Raw genomic sequence first — 14753 nt, 5'->3', positions numbered from 1 at the left:
ATCACGGCCTCTCCTCTCTGTCACTGTCACCCATCACCACGGCCTCTCCTCTGTCACTGTCACCCATCACCACGGCCTCTCCTCTCCGTCACTGTCACCCATCACCACGGCCTCTCCTCTGTCACTGTCACCCATCACCACGGCCTCTCCTCTCCGTCACTGTCACCCACCACCACGGCCTCTCCTCTCTGTCACTGTCACCCATCACCACGGCCTCTCCTCTCCGTCACTGTCACCCATCACCACGGCCTCTCCTCTCCATCACTGTCACCCATCACCACGGCCTCTCCTCTCCGTCACTGTCACCCATCACCACGGCCTCTCCTCTCCGTCACAGTCACCCATCACCACGGCCTCTCCTCTCTGTCACTGTCACCCATCACCACGGCCTCTCCTCTCCGTCACTGTCACCCATCACCACGGCCTCTCCTCTCCATCACTGTCACCCATCACCACGGCCTCTCCTCTCCGTCACTGTCACCCATCACCACGGCCTCTCCTCTCCGTCACTGTCACCCATCACCACGGCCTCTCCTCTCCGTCACTGTCACCCATCACCTCGGCCTCTCCTCTCCGTCACTGTCACCCATCACCACGGCCTCTCCTCTCCGTCACTGTCACCCATCACCACGGCCTCTCCTCTCTGTCACTGTCACCCATCACCACGGCCTCTCCTCTCCGTCACTGTCACCCATCACCACGGCCTCTCCTCTGTCACTGTCACCCATCACCACGGCCTCTCCTCTCCGTCACTGTCACCCATCACCACGGCCTCTCCTCTCCGTCACTGTCACCCATCACCACGGCCTCTCCTCTCCGTCACTGTCACCCACCACCACGGCCTCTCCTCTCCGTCACTGTCACCCATCACCACGGCCTCTCCTCTCCATCACTGTCACCCATCACCACGGCCTCTCCTCTCCGTCACTGTCACCCATCACCACGGCCTCTCCTCTCCGTCACTGTCACCCATCACCACGGCCTCTCCTCTCTGTCACTGTCACCCATCACCACGGCCTCTCCTCTCCGTCACTGTCACCCATCACCACGGCCTCCCCTCTGTCACTGTCACCCATCACCACGGCCTCTCCTCTCCATCACTGTCACCCATCACCACGGCCTCTCCTCTCCGTCACTGTCACCATCATCACGGCCTCTCCTCTCCGTCACTGTCACCCATCACCACGGCCTCTCCTCTGTCACTGTCACCATCACCACGGCCTCTCCTCTCCGTCACTGTCACCCATCACCACGGCCTCTCCTCTCCGTCACTGTCACCCATCACCACGGCCTCTCCTCTCCGTCACTGTCACCCATCACCATGGCCTCTCCTCTGTCACTGTCACCCATCACCACGGCCTCTCCTCTCCATCACTGTCACCCATCACCACGGCCTCTCCTCTCCATCACTGTCACCCATCACCACGGCCTCTCCTCTCTGTCACTGTCACCCATCACCACGGCCTCTCCTCTCCGTCACTGTCACCCATCACCACGGCCTCTCCTCTCCGTCACTGTCACCGATCACCACGGCTTCTCCTCTCTGTCACTGTCACCATCACCACGGCCTCTCCACTCCTCTGTCACTGTCACCATCACCACGGCCTCTCCACTCCTCTGTCACTGTCACCATCACCATGGCCTCTCCTCTCCTCTCACTGTCACCCATCACCATGGCCTCTCCTCTGTCCCTGTCACCATCACCAGGGCCTCTCCTCTCTGTCACTGTCATCCAGCGTTGGAGACTGAGGCTCTCGGACAGAAACAACGTCCAAAGGGGAGCGAGAGGGAGTTACGTTTCCTTAAAACCCCCCTTAAAAGCACTTCATCGGCTGCCGCAAGGTCAAAGCCTCAACTCCAATGGGAATCCATGTCACCTGGGGCTGAGTCCACAGCACACGGAACCTGGGGTTCATGTCTGCCCATCCTCCTCTGAAATCCCCCCAAATACTAAATACAAAACCACAAAGTGGTCTGACCAACCACAGGGTAATATTGAAGAAAAAGCAGTCAGGTCCCCAGTGTGGCGAGGAAGGAAGTGGGGGAAGTGGCCACATCTGGTGAGAAGAGTCTCCATTGGATAGAGTGCAGGTGTGCCACCTGCTGAGATGTAACCACAGCAGAAGTGGGGGCCCAGCAGAGGCTAGAGAAACTCCTTAGAGGGAGCAGCTTTCTGTGCAAAGGAGGAAGGGGGTTGGGGGTGGGGGGTGGGGATTGAGCCTGCAACTCAGGAACCTTGACCTCCCGGTTCATAGGTGGATGCTCAAACCCTTAGTCAGGCCGGCCGGGTGCCTCCCTTTCATTGCTGACCCTCGGGAAAGACAGGACACTGAGCTCCACAGGACAACTGAGTTCTGGCGAGAGTCAGAGGAGCAGAGGAAGGAGACCATCTCTGAGGCCCAGCCTAACCCACCCACTTCAGCCCATGTCCTAGGCTCCCTCTGCAGCTCAGAGCTTGGAGCAGGAAGTCATATAATCACTGGGTGCAGGCGCTGTGGCAGGCACTCTGTGGGGGGATATAAGAGGGGGGCTTGTGCAGAACTCCTGTGTATCCCTGGAGCCTGGGGTCTGGATCTCAGGGCTCAGTGCACAGGGCAGGGGAGAAGCAGTGGCGCGGCTTGTGGAGTGTGTAAGCTGAGGCACGTTGCTGATCTGGGCCCCATCGGGGACCTTCCAGTTTTTGATGCTTCTTATCAAAGTGAAATGCTGTTGACCAATGCATCTCTTAATGCACTGAAGGAGGTCTGGTTTCATGTTCTATATCGATGGGGGTGTTATTTATTGATCAAACAGAGGCCCATTATTGGTGTCCCTCGTTCGGGCATCATAATGCCGGGCTTCTTTTCCCAGCCTCACAAAGGGTTCAGCATTCTGGAGAAATGGCTGCATGTAGATGATTAAAAAGTCCGGAAATGAAAGATAATTTTGAAAGACATTGGGGGTCAGAGGATCATCAGCTAAAGAGCTAAAGACTCACTCTTGTCAAAGGACCTTCTGGTATTTATTTAACACAATTGTCCTAAGGCAAGGTGCAGATAATACACTTCCAAGAGAAGCGTTGTCAATTTGGGGAATAGCCTACAGCTGTTCAGGTGTTTGGCCAACAGGAGGCAATCAAATGCCCTGAGCTGTCTGGCAGCAGACAATCCTATTCAGGTTTGGGGGAAATGCCATTTAGCCATTTCCAACAGGTAAACTCTTTGTGTATCTCACAATTGTTGATCGGCCCAAGCCCCATCAACCTTTTGATGGAACTCTTGTAATCATTACATCCTGGAATTGGTTCCTGGCAGCCCTTTTAGTCCTGGCTTCCATCCTTAGGGGCCTGACTCCAAACATGCTTGTCCCATGATTGTGTGGGTAGGAAGAGAATGAGCCATGTCACTCAATTCTATGGATCAAAAATGGCCTGCGATGTACCACTCACAGTTATTGCAGGGGGCCTCATGCAGCAGGGATCTTTGTTCTCCACGTCCTGCACGGAAAGAGAGATGAACTAACGGGTTCTAAGTGGAGGCTGCCAGGGATTAAGAAATAATAGAAATAAAGAGAGAAGACACATAGATTTTAAGCTGGGAGCTGGGTGGGACGCCATCGTTCCTCCCTGATGGAGAGGCTACAACAATGAGAATGACGACCCCTCCCAGCGCATTTATTTTATACCCCAACACCAGGAAGTATCACCGACTTATTTGCATTCTTAAGTAGGGCCTAGCATGCCTGGATTTACATATCTAGTCCCGCCCCTACCTACACCTGGGCTGATATAAAGGCCAAGCTGATTACACTTCCCGCCATCCTGTGTATCCCAGGCATAAATAAGAGCCTGCATTTCTACTGATCTATAATGGGTGTGAAGGACCTTTAACTTTCTGCTGCAGTAGATGCAGCCTTTCCAGAACTAAATCCAGCTCTAAAAATGGTTAATGCCTGAGGGACAACATTTCTTTTAATGTGGCAGCCATAACCATTCCCTGTGTTAGAAATAAAGCAAGCCCCTAAGCCAGGGTCCTGGTAGAACACAAAACATCAAACATTTTGACTTCCATCAGAAGGGTGTGCACACATGGTCTCTCAAAACTTGAAAGAAATGCGTGCACACTGACCTTTCTTTCCCTTGGTCCTGGGCAACCTGCAGCAGTGCACAGGTGCAGACTGCTAGCATGGCAAGGCATCTTCCCCATCTTTATTTCTGGACTATTTCTCCTCTGTTCTTGTGGACCACTGCCTATTCTGTGGCTGGAACAGTCCTATCAGGTCCTCTCTGGGATCCGTTGTTGCAGGAATCCATATGGTCTAGGAATTTTCTGGAAATATAAACATATTCTCGACCAAATGTTCATAAAGAAATCTTTTCTATAAATTAGACTTGGGATCCTTCTGATTTTTGTCCAAATGATTTTCCCTTGACTTACTTTGACAGCATAAGAGTTTTCATAGGTGCCTTGTTACCAGCATTATAAATGAAAATTAATTTTTAAAGTAAAACTTTTTTCTAGGTGTAAATTACTTACAAGATATTTTTTCTTACAGGGTATTTTTCCACCCCCCCCCCCCCCTTTTTTTTTTTTTTTTTTGCATTTTATTTTTTTATTTTTTATTTTTTTTTAAATAAGTTTTTATTTTTCATATTATTACAAATGTTCCTCCCCCCCCCCCCACCATTGCTCTCCTCCACCAGGTTCCCACCCCACCCTCTGCCCTTTCCCCTCTCCCCATTGTCCTCATCCATAGGTGCACAGTTTATGTTCAGTCTCTTCCCACGCCCCCCTCTCCCCTTTTCCCCAAGAATCGTCAGTTCACTCCCCTTCCATACCTCTGATTCTATTATATTCAACAGTTAATATTGTTCATCAGATTTTTTTAATTTCCTTGGTTTTTAGATTCACTTGTTGATAATTACGTATTTGTTGTTCATAATTTTTATCTTTGTTTACTTTCTCTTCTGAAAGAACCCCCTTCAGCAATTCATATAATTCTGGTTTGGTGGTGATGAACTCTCCACCCCCCCCCTTTTTTAAATTTAATTACTAGGAGGCTTTTGGAAAATTCTTATAATGCAGTTTTGATGACTTTACATTTTAATTTTTGCACAAAAATATGACTGCTTTAGGCTCATGGCATGTTAAGCAAATTTACCATGAAATGAATTACCAATAGAAATTTTGGTTAACACTTTAGGAACAGCTTTTTGTATAATTAAATTTTCTTGAGTATTCACTTATTTCATTTAGCCCTTTAAATTAATCTTAAAACTTGACTATTTTACTATCAAATTTAATCCTAGGAGAAAAACCGTAGTTTGCCGAGTAAATATTAACAAAGGAGATTATCAGGCCAAGTCAGGGGGCCGGAGGCAGCAGGGATCTCCCTTCTCAGCATCCCGCAGGGAAAGAGAGATGAACCACCCGTTCTAACTGGAGGCGGCCAGGAATTGGGAAATAATAAAAATATAGAGAGAAGATGCAGAGATAGACTTTAAGCTGGGAGCTGGGTGGGACGCCATCCTTCCTCTCTGATGGAGAGGCTGCAAGGACGAGGACTAGGACCACGACCCCTCCCAGCGCATTTATTTTATACCCAACAGCAGGAAGTATCACCAACTTATTTGCATTCTTAAGTGGGCCCTAGCATGCTTGGATTTACATATCTAGTCCGGCCCCTGCGGACACCTGGGCTTGATGAAGGCCAAGCTGATTACACTTGCCGCCATCTTGTGGAAATGTGTATCCTAGACTCGGCTCTGCCAATCATCTTGGTATCAGCTGGCAACAATGAAACGAAATGACCATGACTCCCAGGCGGCCCTCTACGGTTCTTATAGTGGGGCAGTGGTTGAGCATTGACCTATGAACCAGGAGGTCACAGTTCGATTCCCAATCAAGGGCACATGGCTAGGTTACCTGTTCAATGCCCACTGTGAGGCATGCAGCCAATCAATGATTCTCTCTCATCATGGATGTCTCTCTCTCTCCCTCTCCCTTCCTCTCAGAAAGCAATGAAAATATATTAAAATTATTTTTAAGGAGCTGTCAGCCACGGCTAAGAGTCCTTATTGATTTCATTGGAAGTGAGGACAGGAGGCCACTGTCGCAGAGTCCCACCAACATCATGATGCTTGCTCATTGGCGCCAGAGTTGTACCTGCGGAGTGAGTGCCTGCAGGGTCTGACGTGACGTGGGCTCCTCCGTCCTGTGACATGTAACAGGACGTGTGTGACGGGAGAGACCATGGGGACACGTGTCTCCAGAGGCTGCGGAGATGGCACAAGCCCATGGGGACCTCATGACCCAGAGGGGATGTCTGAGTCTCCTCCACGCCAGGCACTTGGGACCAGTTAGAGCCTGAGCGCTGGAGGGGCCCTGGGACCCAAGGGACACACTTGGCCAGTGCATCCTGCTGAGGGCGGACAGCAGAGACCCCGAGGGCCTTGGGGACATGATCCTCGTTCCCTGCCTCCTCTTGCACCCTGACTCCAGTGCCCGTGTGCAGGTCACAGAGTCACAATGAGCCTGGCTTCCCTGTGTCCATTGGACAGACAGAGAGGTGACTGGGAAGGGACAGCTGGTGGTGACTGAGCGCCATCCCAGTCAATCCAGAGCCCACGCAGGAGCGAGCAGCCCTAGGAGAGGCCGTGCCCTCCTGGCCGGGCGGTCAGGCCGCCGGGTGTTGGCCGTGGGGAGGAAGTAAGCCACTTCTGTGTGACTGTCACTCACGGTTTCCCGTTCCGGGGCATAACTAGACAGCCGGCGAGGATGGCCTGGCACCGTGCCGAGCCTTTGTCCTGGATGAACCCCGCCTCCTCACACGTCCATGGGGTCCCCCTGGTGATACAGACGGGGACACTGAGGCAGGCGGGGCAGCACCTGCTGGAGACCCCCCATGCAGGAAGCTCCAGAGCTGAGCTGGCCCCCGGAGTCTGGCCCTGACCTTGGGCTCTTGCTCACCGCCCCCACCCCTCCATGGGAAACATCCCACACTTGAAAGAGAGACCTACACGCCACCCCAGAATCTTCAGCGCTCTTTGAGCTGCCGGCTAGCACCCCGAGGTGGCGGGACCAAACCTGCCCAGCCTGTGTGTCCCCTCCCGCAACGATGATGAGCCCTGCTGCCCGCAGCCCGCAGGCTGAGGCCCCTCAGGGGGCTTTCTGCCAGAGGAGGAGGCTACAGGCAGTGAGGAACGAGGTCACCCTCAGCCAGAACCCTGGACGGAGCAGAAACCCAGAGGCGAGCAGATGAGCGAGACCTTCAGGCCACGCACCCCCTTATGTTCGGGGCCCCATGCCCGGCACCGGTCAGAACCCTGTCTGCGCTGCGTGGCCTCAGGTCCGCGGCCCTGTCCCTGTCCCACGGCCTTTCTCCGGGTCCTGCGGCCTCCCTGCCCCATGGAGCAGCTGCCACGGCCGGCACAGGCGGAGGACTGGCCTGCGGCACATCTGCTGGGGCCCGATACCCACAGGGGCCACCCCTGGACCGACATGGAAGCGTCCACCAGCACACGTGGGTGCCGATGGGTCAGAAATCGTGGGGGCTCTGATCCGGGAGCTCGAGGCGGATGGGGGCGTTGGGAGTCCGTCTTCCTCTGGGCACTGCTTTCTCTGGAACCGGACAGCACAGACCTGGCTCCATGCAGTGCCCGCAGCAGCCCTGGCACAGCGGGCACCATGGACCCCAAAGGGGCGGCCCCGCCACGCGGATCGCTCCTGCACTCGGGGTCCCTCCTCTCCCGCAGGGCCACGTGGGGACACCCTCTCTGAGCCAGGCCCGGGGTGAGGAAATGAGAACTCGGCCCCGGCTGCACAGAGGGAGCTGCCTCCCAGGGGCTCCCTCCACCGAGAGGCACACTGGCCACCCTCCGGCCTCGGGTGGTGCCCCAGGGAGCCGAGCAGGTGCCAGCGAGGCCTGGCTCCGACCATGTCCCCGGGCTGTGGCGTGACAGATGGCATCAGCCCTCCACGTGGATGGTTGGGCTGGAAACCAGGCCTGGCACCTGCCGGTCCCCTGAGGGTGGCACCCGGGAGGCTCACTGGCTACAAAAGGCCCCGAGCTCCCAGGCCGCTCACCCAGCTCCTCTCGGTTCCTGCTGACTCCGCTGCGCTCCGGCCACAGGCACCATGAAGCTGGCCCTGCCTCTGCTGCTGGCCACCCTGGCCCTTTGCTGCCCCGACGGTGAGGGTCCCTTCCACGCAGACACGGCGGCCGGAGGACCTTCTCCAGTCCCGGGGACGTAGATGGGGAGGGGGACGGGTCAGAAGGAAACCTTTCCCATTCCTGGGGCACCAGCCCCCCAAGCCCAGGACTGGGGGTGTCAGGTCTCGCGGTCTGGAACTTCTACAAAGCACTGCTGGCAAGTGCGGGTCCCGCGGGCAGCCATGCCGGCCGGGGCTGGTGCAGAGGCAGCAAGACGGAGCCCGCTCCTGTGGTCAGGGCTCTGCCCAGCAGCGCTGGTACCTCCTCCCTCCCTAGTTGCTCTCCTCCCTCTTCTGCGCCTGTACTGTCTCCCTCTGGGTCCCCTGCTGGGGCCTGCCTCTGCCTTCCCTGGGAAGGCTGGTGGCTGACAGCTCCCTGCCCAGGCGCCAGGCTAGGCCGGAGGGGCTGTGTGAGAGGCAGAGCGGAGTCTGAGGCCCAGGCACAGTGACTGGCACAGCCGGCCGGGATGTGGGGCAGCCCTGGGTGCACTTGGTGCGGTGAGAGTGACCAGGGCGTCCCCTGGGCCCCATCCCGGCCCCGCTGCGCGCTCTGCGCCTGCTCCATGAGGACGGGGGAGGCGCACTTCCCTGGAGGAGCCCTTCCCGCCCTGCGTCCTGTCTCGCTCTGGGGCCACAGAGCATGGCAAAGTGACTTCCTACATCAGCTGTGTTTCTCTCTCTCCGGCTCCAGCCAATGCAGGGGAAGTCTGTCCAGCCCTTAATTCGGTGATGATCAGCTTTCTGTTGGAGCCCAGAGGGGAATACCAGCGGAAGATTAGTAACTTTGAGGCACCTGAGGAAGCCGTTCAGGCCGCAATGGAGGTGAAGACATGCACAGACAAGATGCCCAGAACGTACCGATTGGCGATGGCCCACTTCGTGGTAACTTCCTTCTCCTTTCTGCACGAGGCTGCTGCTCAGCTCAGGGGCAGGCGGGAGGAGGGTGCTGCCCTCGGGGGCACAGGGGGAGCTGACTGCCACGCTGTCTCTCTGAGTAAACCAGACATTGTGGGGAGGGGGGTTAGTTCCTTCACCCCCAATGAGGCCGGGCGCTAAGCATGTGTCCCCCGTGTGAACACGCCAGGGTGCCTCCAGGTGCAGGGTCCGCGCCTGGGCTGCAGATCTCTGCAGCAGATCCTCCCTCAGCCCTCGCCCCCACCCCCGCCACATCCCACCCCCTCGTCCACTCCTGAGTGAAAAGTCCCGTCCTGGGTCCTGGGACTCAGAGAAAGCACATCCCGGGGGCTCCATGCCGTGTCCCCCTCCCGGCTTCCTCAGACACAGAGGCCGCTCCTGGGCCCTAGCTCTGCGGGGCGGTGGCCTTGGGCTCCGGGGGACGTGTCTGCGGCTGCGGCTCCGGGACCATTGGACACCCCACCCGCTCCCTGGCCGCCCGATGCCCGGGGCCTTCGCTGCTGGCAATGTCTCCGGTTTTGGTTGTGAACACACTCTGCCCGTGGCCTCTCCAGGGCAGCCTGACTGACAGCCTGTCTCTCTCTCGGTCTATTACAGAAGATTGTCGAATTCGAGTGTAAGAAGCAGTCTGCGTAAACCTTACCTATGAGCGCCCTGTCTCTCAGTGATGGGCTGACCTACCCTGGCAAATGCAGAGGTTTCAACGTCTTGCTTCAATAAATCACTTTCCCTGCACGATGTCTCTGCCTGTCTTGTTTTATCCGGTCTCCGGCCGTGGGGGAGGAGGGGGGCATCAGGAGGGGCGGTGGGAGGTGACAACAGTGCATCACGCTGACCTGATAGGCAGTGACCGTGGCGCCTGACCACAGGGATCAAGGGGAACCGTGGGCTCCGGGCCCAGCCCGTGTCCCTGCACAGGCTCCCAGCCCGGCCTGCATGAGCCACGCCAGCTCCGCACCTCCATCCCTGAGGCACCCACGCAGCCAGCCAGACGCCTGAGAGCTCTGGCCTCGTGTCCAGCGGCTGCTGTGGCTCAGGGACCGTTCCCCAGGGGCAGGACAGGAGGCTGCGTTCTGTCTCTCTGCCCAGACCCAGGTGCGGAGGCCCTGCTGGCTGCCCGAGGCCAGGGCTAGCTCTTCCTGGTGGCTTCCCGCTGGGCAGTGGATGGCAGGCCTGGTCTGCTCCAGGGGCTGCAGTCCCCCGCGGAGCTGCCACTGTGCCTCCTTCCCATGGGGGATGGCAGAGCACAGACCCTGGAAACCCAGGGTGGTCTGCCCCTTGATCGCAGCTGCAAAGTCCCCAAGGAAAGCAGGGTCACCCAGGGCTCAGAGTGGGGAACTTGGGGCGATGACCCCAGGGCTGCTCCTCTGATCCTGACACCTGAGAGTCAGACCGTGGCTCTGTCACAGCCCTCCCTCGCACAGCCTGTCCTTTCCATATGCACAGCCATCATCTCCCGGCTTGTGCCCACGGCTGCTGCCCGGGCCCCTGGGCGGAGCTTACCTCCCTGCCCTGCGCCTGCGCACCCACACGCAGTGACCTTCACAGGAAGGGGGTCGGCCCTCCTTCTGCCCCTGAGAGGCTGGGCCTGGGCCCCCATGTTTCCAGGACAAGGACTGGCCATGAGTCCTCAGCGCCTCCCGTGAAGAAGGGCACATGAGGTCCCCGTGCTTTCTGCTCTCAGACGCCCCGCGCTCCACAGTGAGTGGCAGGGTCCCGGCAGGAACACGCACACTCAGCTGCCTCCTTCCCGAAGCCCAGGGTGTGCTCAGCCTCCCGCCAGTGCATGGCGGGCCCAGGATTCTTGAGCTCTTGCCACAGCCTGAGAGACACAGGCTGGAGTCCCGCCAGGAGGGCCAAGGCCCCCGCTGGTGCTGCACACCGGGCCTGGCACGACCCATCCCTGCCCCCTCCACCTCTCCCTGCCTGGCCCAGATCTGTGCTCCATCATATTGTCTCCATGCCACTCACACAGGTGGTGTGCTAGTCACACCCCCCACCTCGACCTGTCGGAATCGCTCTGCCTCCACATTGCCCCTTGCACAGGACAGGAAACCTCCTCTGTGAGGTCTATTCCACATCTCCCCTCTCGCAGCCCTCTGTCACTCTCACCCCTAAAATAAGCCTTTATACACAGACACACTATTTACCCTCAGCCACACTCACAGAGATACACATTTTTACACAGAGTCCTCCCTGTGGTGTACGCAGAGCAAGACCCATACATACACACAGGCTCACACAGCCATGCACACATTCAGCCATGGACACAGGCACAAATGAACAGACAGAGAAGCACACAGTGAGACATATGCACACACAGGCAGAGTGAGCTATCTGTCCTCTCTGTGTCTTTCTGTGACGTACTATTCACATTGTAGAGTGGCCGTGAGAGCACAGTGAAGACAGGGATGACACCAAGGACAAATGGCATCGCCCACTGCTGTGATTCCCAAACTGCCTCATAGTTTGCCAGTAGCGAGCAGTCCCTGGGCGGAGGGCGGACATGGTCCAGGAGCCTGGTCTCCAGGAAGCTGAGAGTCCATTGTCGTCCATTGTTGGAGGCTAAAGCCAACAGCAGGTAACTTCAAAAAGAGGCAGTGGACGGCCAGTGGACCTGGATGGCCAGCAGGGCTCACTATCAGCTCCAGCTCTGCTCCTGCTGTGATGGCCATGGCTCCAGGCGAGTTCCGACCTGATTACCTTTACATTGTTTACCCGAACTTTACCTTTGATTTGCTGTAGGCTTTGCTAAAGGGCGAAGGTGTCTTCACAGTGAATAAAAAGCAAGGGGACCAGTCTCAGGTGCCTTGTCACAAAAGAGGTTTCCACCTGACCACCATGCCTTCCACATTGGTATTTCTTGTATAACATTCTTATTTTTGTGTCGGCCCCTCCTTTGATCCCGAAACCTCACTGAACAGGACACCACAGACTGTCACCCACCGGACATGGGACGAAGCAAGTACTCTCCTTGCCCCTGCAGCTTCGGGTCCTCTCAGAAAGCACCAGGAAGAAGCAAAAGCAGAGATGCTCCTGCCCTGCCCAGGACTAAGGTGTGGGGATCTCTGTGGGGAGAGCCCACCTGGTCCCCAGACCTCACCTCTCCCACCCACCCCACGCAGGGCGGCCCCCAGTGCCAAAGAGTCAGCAGCTCCCAACACAGCAGGTGCCCTGGGACCCTGCCCTTGGTCACCCCCCTCCCTAAACCTGCCAGCCCTGCCAGCCTCACAGCTGCAGGTCCAGCCTCACTCCCAGGCTCTGCCACTGAGAGACCCGGGCCTGCACAGTCCTTTCCCCTGAGCTGGTGGCCACGGTGGAGGTGGCCACAGGCTGCACAGGTGGGGCTGGAGGAGGGAAGGTGTCTGTTTGATGGGGAGCCCCTGTTTGGGCTGAATCTGGATGGACAGAGGTGACCTAAGGACGGTGCATGCAGCAATGCCAGTGAATGCTACATGCAAAGGAGGTGAACACGGTGAAGGCTATGTTGTGTATGTTCCACCAAACACACAGGAAAGTCCCACACAGCTGAGGGCTCTGAAAAGTGGTGCAAGGACAACCCGAAAGGGGGAGGAGGGCCTGCATCCCACCCCGATACACTCTCCAGGCTGTCCACACTGCCGTCAGGCCATGTCCGCTGTCCACTGGCTTCCTAGAGTAGGAGCTGAGAGTCACCTTCAGAAAGCAGTCTCCTAAGGCCTGTGGGTACATCAGAACCCGCCCTCCTGTCCCAGCCCACACCTTGCCTTCCTCCTCTCCTTCCCTTCCACTTTTCTCTCCCAGACCACCAGCATTTCTGAGGTGTCTATGGCATGCAAACAGAGAGAGACAGATGCCCGCAAGCTGTTCCTGGACCCGAGTTCTGTGAAACTGCTCCAACCCTTGGGGCTGGGAAGAGCTCTCCCCTTGGGCCCTTCCCGGGTCTTCAGGAAGCTCGGTGACCGAGCTCCGCTGCTGTCTTCAAGGGGAATAAACATTCCAAGTCAAACAAGCTGCTCTGGAAAAAAAACACACACACACACACAAAAAAAAAACAAAACAAAAAAAAAACACAAAAAGAAAAAACGATGGCTGGAAAATTTTAAAGCATCTGGAAGACAGAGCAGAATAGTGTAACAAGGCCTACGAGTCCTGAAATGTGAGGGGAAAGAACAGCATGGTAAGGCTGCCATTCAGTAGGTCCAACCAACAGGATTGCAAAATGAGAGCGGTCCAGGTGGAAAGAAAGTCACCAAAGAAACACATCAAGCAAATCTCCCTACAGTGAGGAATATGAAATGGCCCCGGCCAGCGCTGCTCAGTGGTTGAGCATTGACCTAGGAACCAGGAAGTCACGGTTCCATTCCTGGTCAGGACCCTTGGGTGGTGGGCTTGATACCCTGTAGGGGGCACGTAGCAGGCAGCTGATCAAAGATTCTCTCTCATCATGGATGGTTCTCTCTCTCTCCTTCTCCCTTCCTCTCTGACATCAATAAAAATACATTAAAATGAGAATAGGAGATGGAATAGACACTCATTCCCCACATCAGACACCTCTGTGCGCCTCTTTGGAACAGGGCCCTAAGGAAGGAGCTCCTTTCAGGAGAAGACACACGTGTCACAGGCAAGGATGGGAACAAAACAGAATGCACACAAGACTGGGAGCCACTGAGGGATACTGACACTTCAGAGGTTCTGAACTGTCAGTGACCAGGAACAGCATCCTACATGAAGCTTACTACCCTGTTAGCAGAAAGAAATAAAGATATTCCTGAATGCAGATCTTCCAAAGGTTGAACTGCAATGTTCTGTCCCTCAGAGGCAGGGAGAAGTCCGCTCTACAAAAAGCAGTAGGTGAAAAAATACCCACAACACAAGAGGCATGGAACCCAGTAAACACGGGGTAGAACACAGGAGCTCACAGATGAATCTGTACTCCTCACAAGTATTTCCACAGCAGGAGACACAGTGCTCATGTTCTCACAGAAGCTGTCTTTCAATATTTTATTTATGGAACAATGCTCCTATACCATTATCTATATGTAGAAAAGGCTAAGTGACCGTCCAACCATCTGCCTGGTAGTTATGATGGGCAGTGGTCACCAGGGGGCAGAGGCTCAATGCAGGGGCTGCAGAGCTGCAGTGACTTGGCAGCAGCGGATCCTGGGTGATGCACACCGGAACCAGAGAGGAGGAAGCCCGATTCCGGGGTGTATCCCCTGAGAACTGCCCTCTTTCAATCTGGGACCCTTTAGGGGATGTCAGAGAGCCAATTTCGGTCTCATCCCTACAGGCCACGATGAAGGATTGCTCACCCCAAAGATTCTCTTCAAACCGGGGAGGGACTGTGGGAGGTTGGCTCCAGGGCATGTCTGGCCCGTCTTGCCCAGTCTTGCCCCACCAGTCACCTTCTAATTAATTTCCTGTCAATGTGCATGAGTCAGTGCACAGGGACGCTGCTTTCCAAATAAAAATGTATAAAATTACAGGAATTGTAAGATAGAAATGCAATGGAATGTCAGGAGTAAAGAAAAAGAGTAAAAAAATGGTTGTGGATAAAATATGGCAAAAAATAGGATAAAATGGTGCAAATCATTTCAGATAACTTGGCTGCTATGCTGAATCAAACTTAGGGGGAATGTGATGTGTTTTGTGGAAAGGATCAATGGA

The sequence above is a fragment of the Pipistrellus hanaki genome, assembly GCF_964339955.1.
Source record: "Pipistrellus hanaki genome assembly, chromosome: 9".
Taxonomy (NCBI): domain Eukaryota; kingdom Metazoa; phylum Chordata; class Mammalia; order Chiroptera; family Vespertilionidae; genus Pipistrellus; species Pipistrellus hanaki.
The sequence above is the reverse complement of the archived record's forward strand: the minus strand, read 5'-3'. Positions refer to the sequence as shown.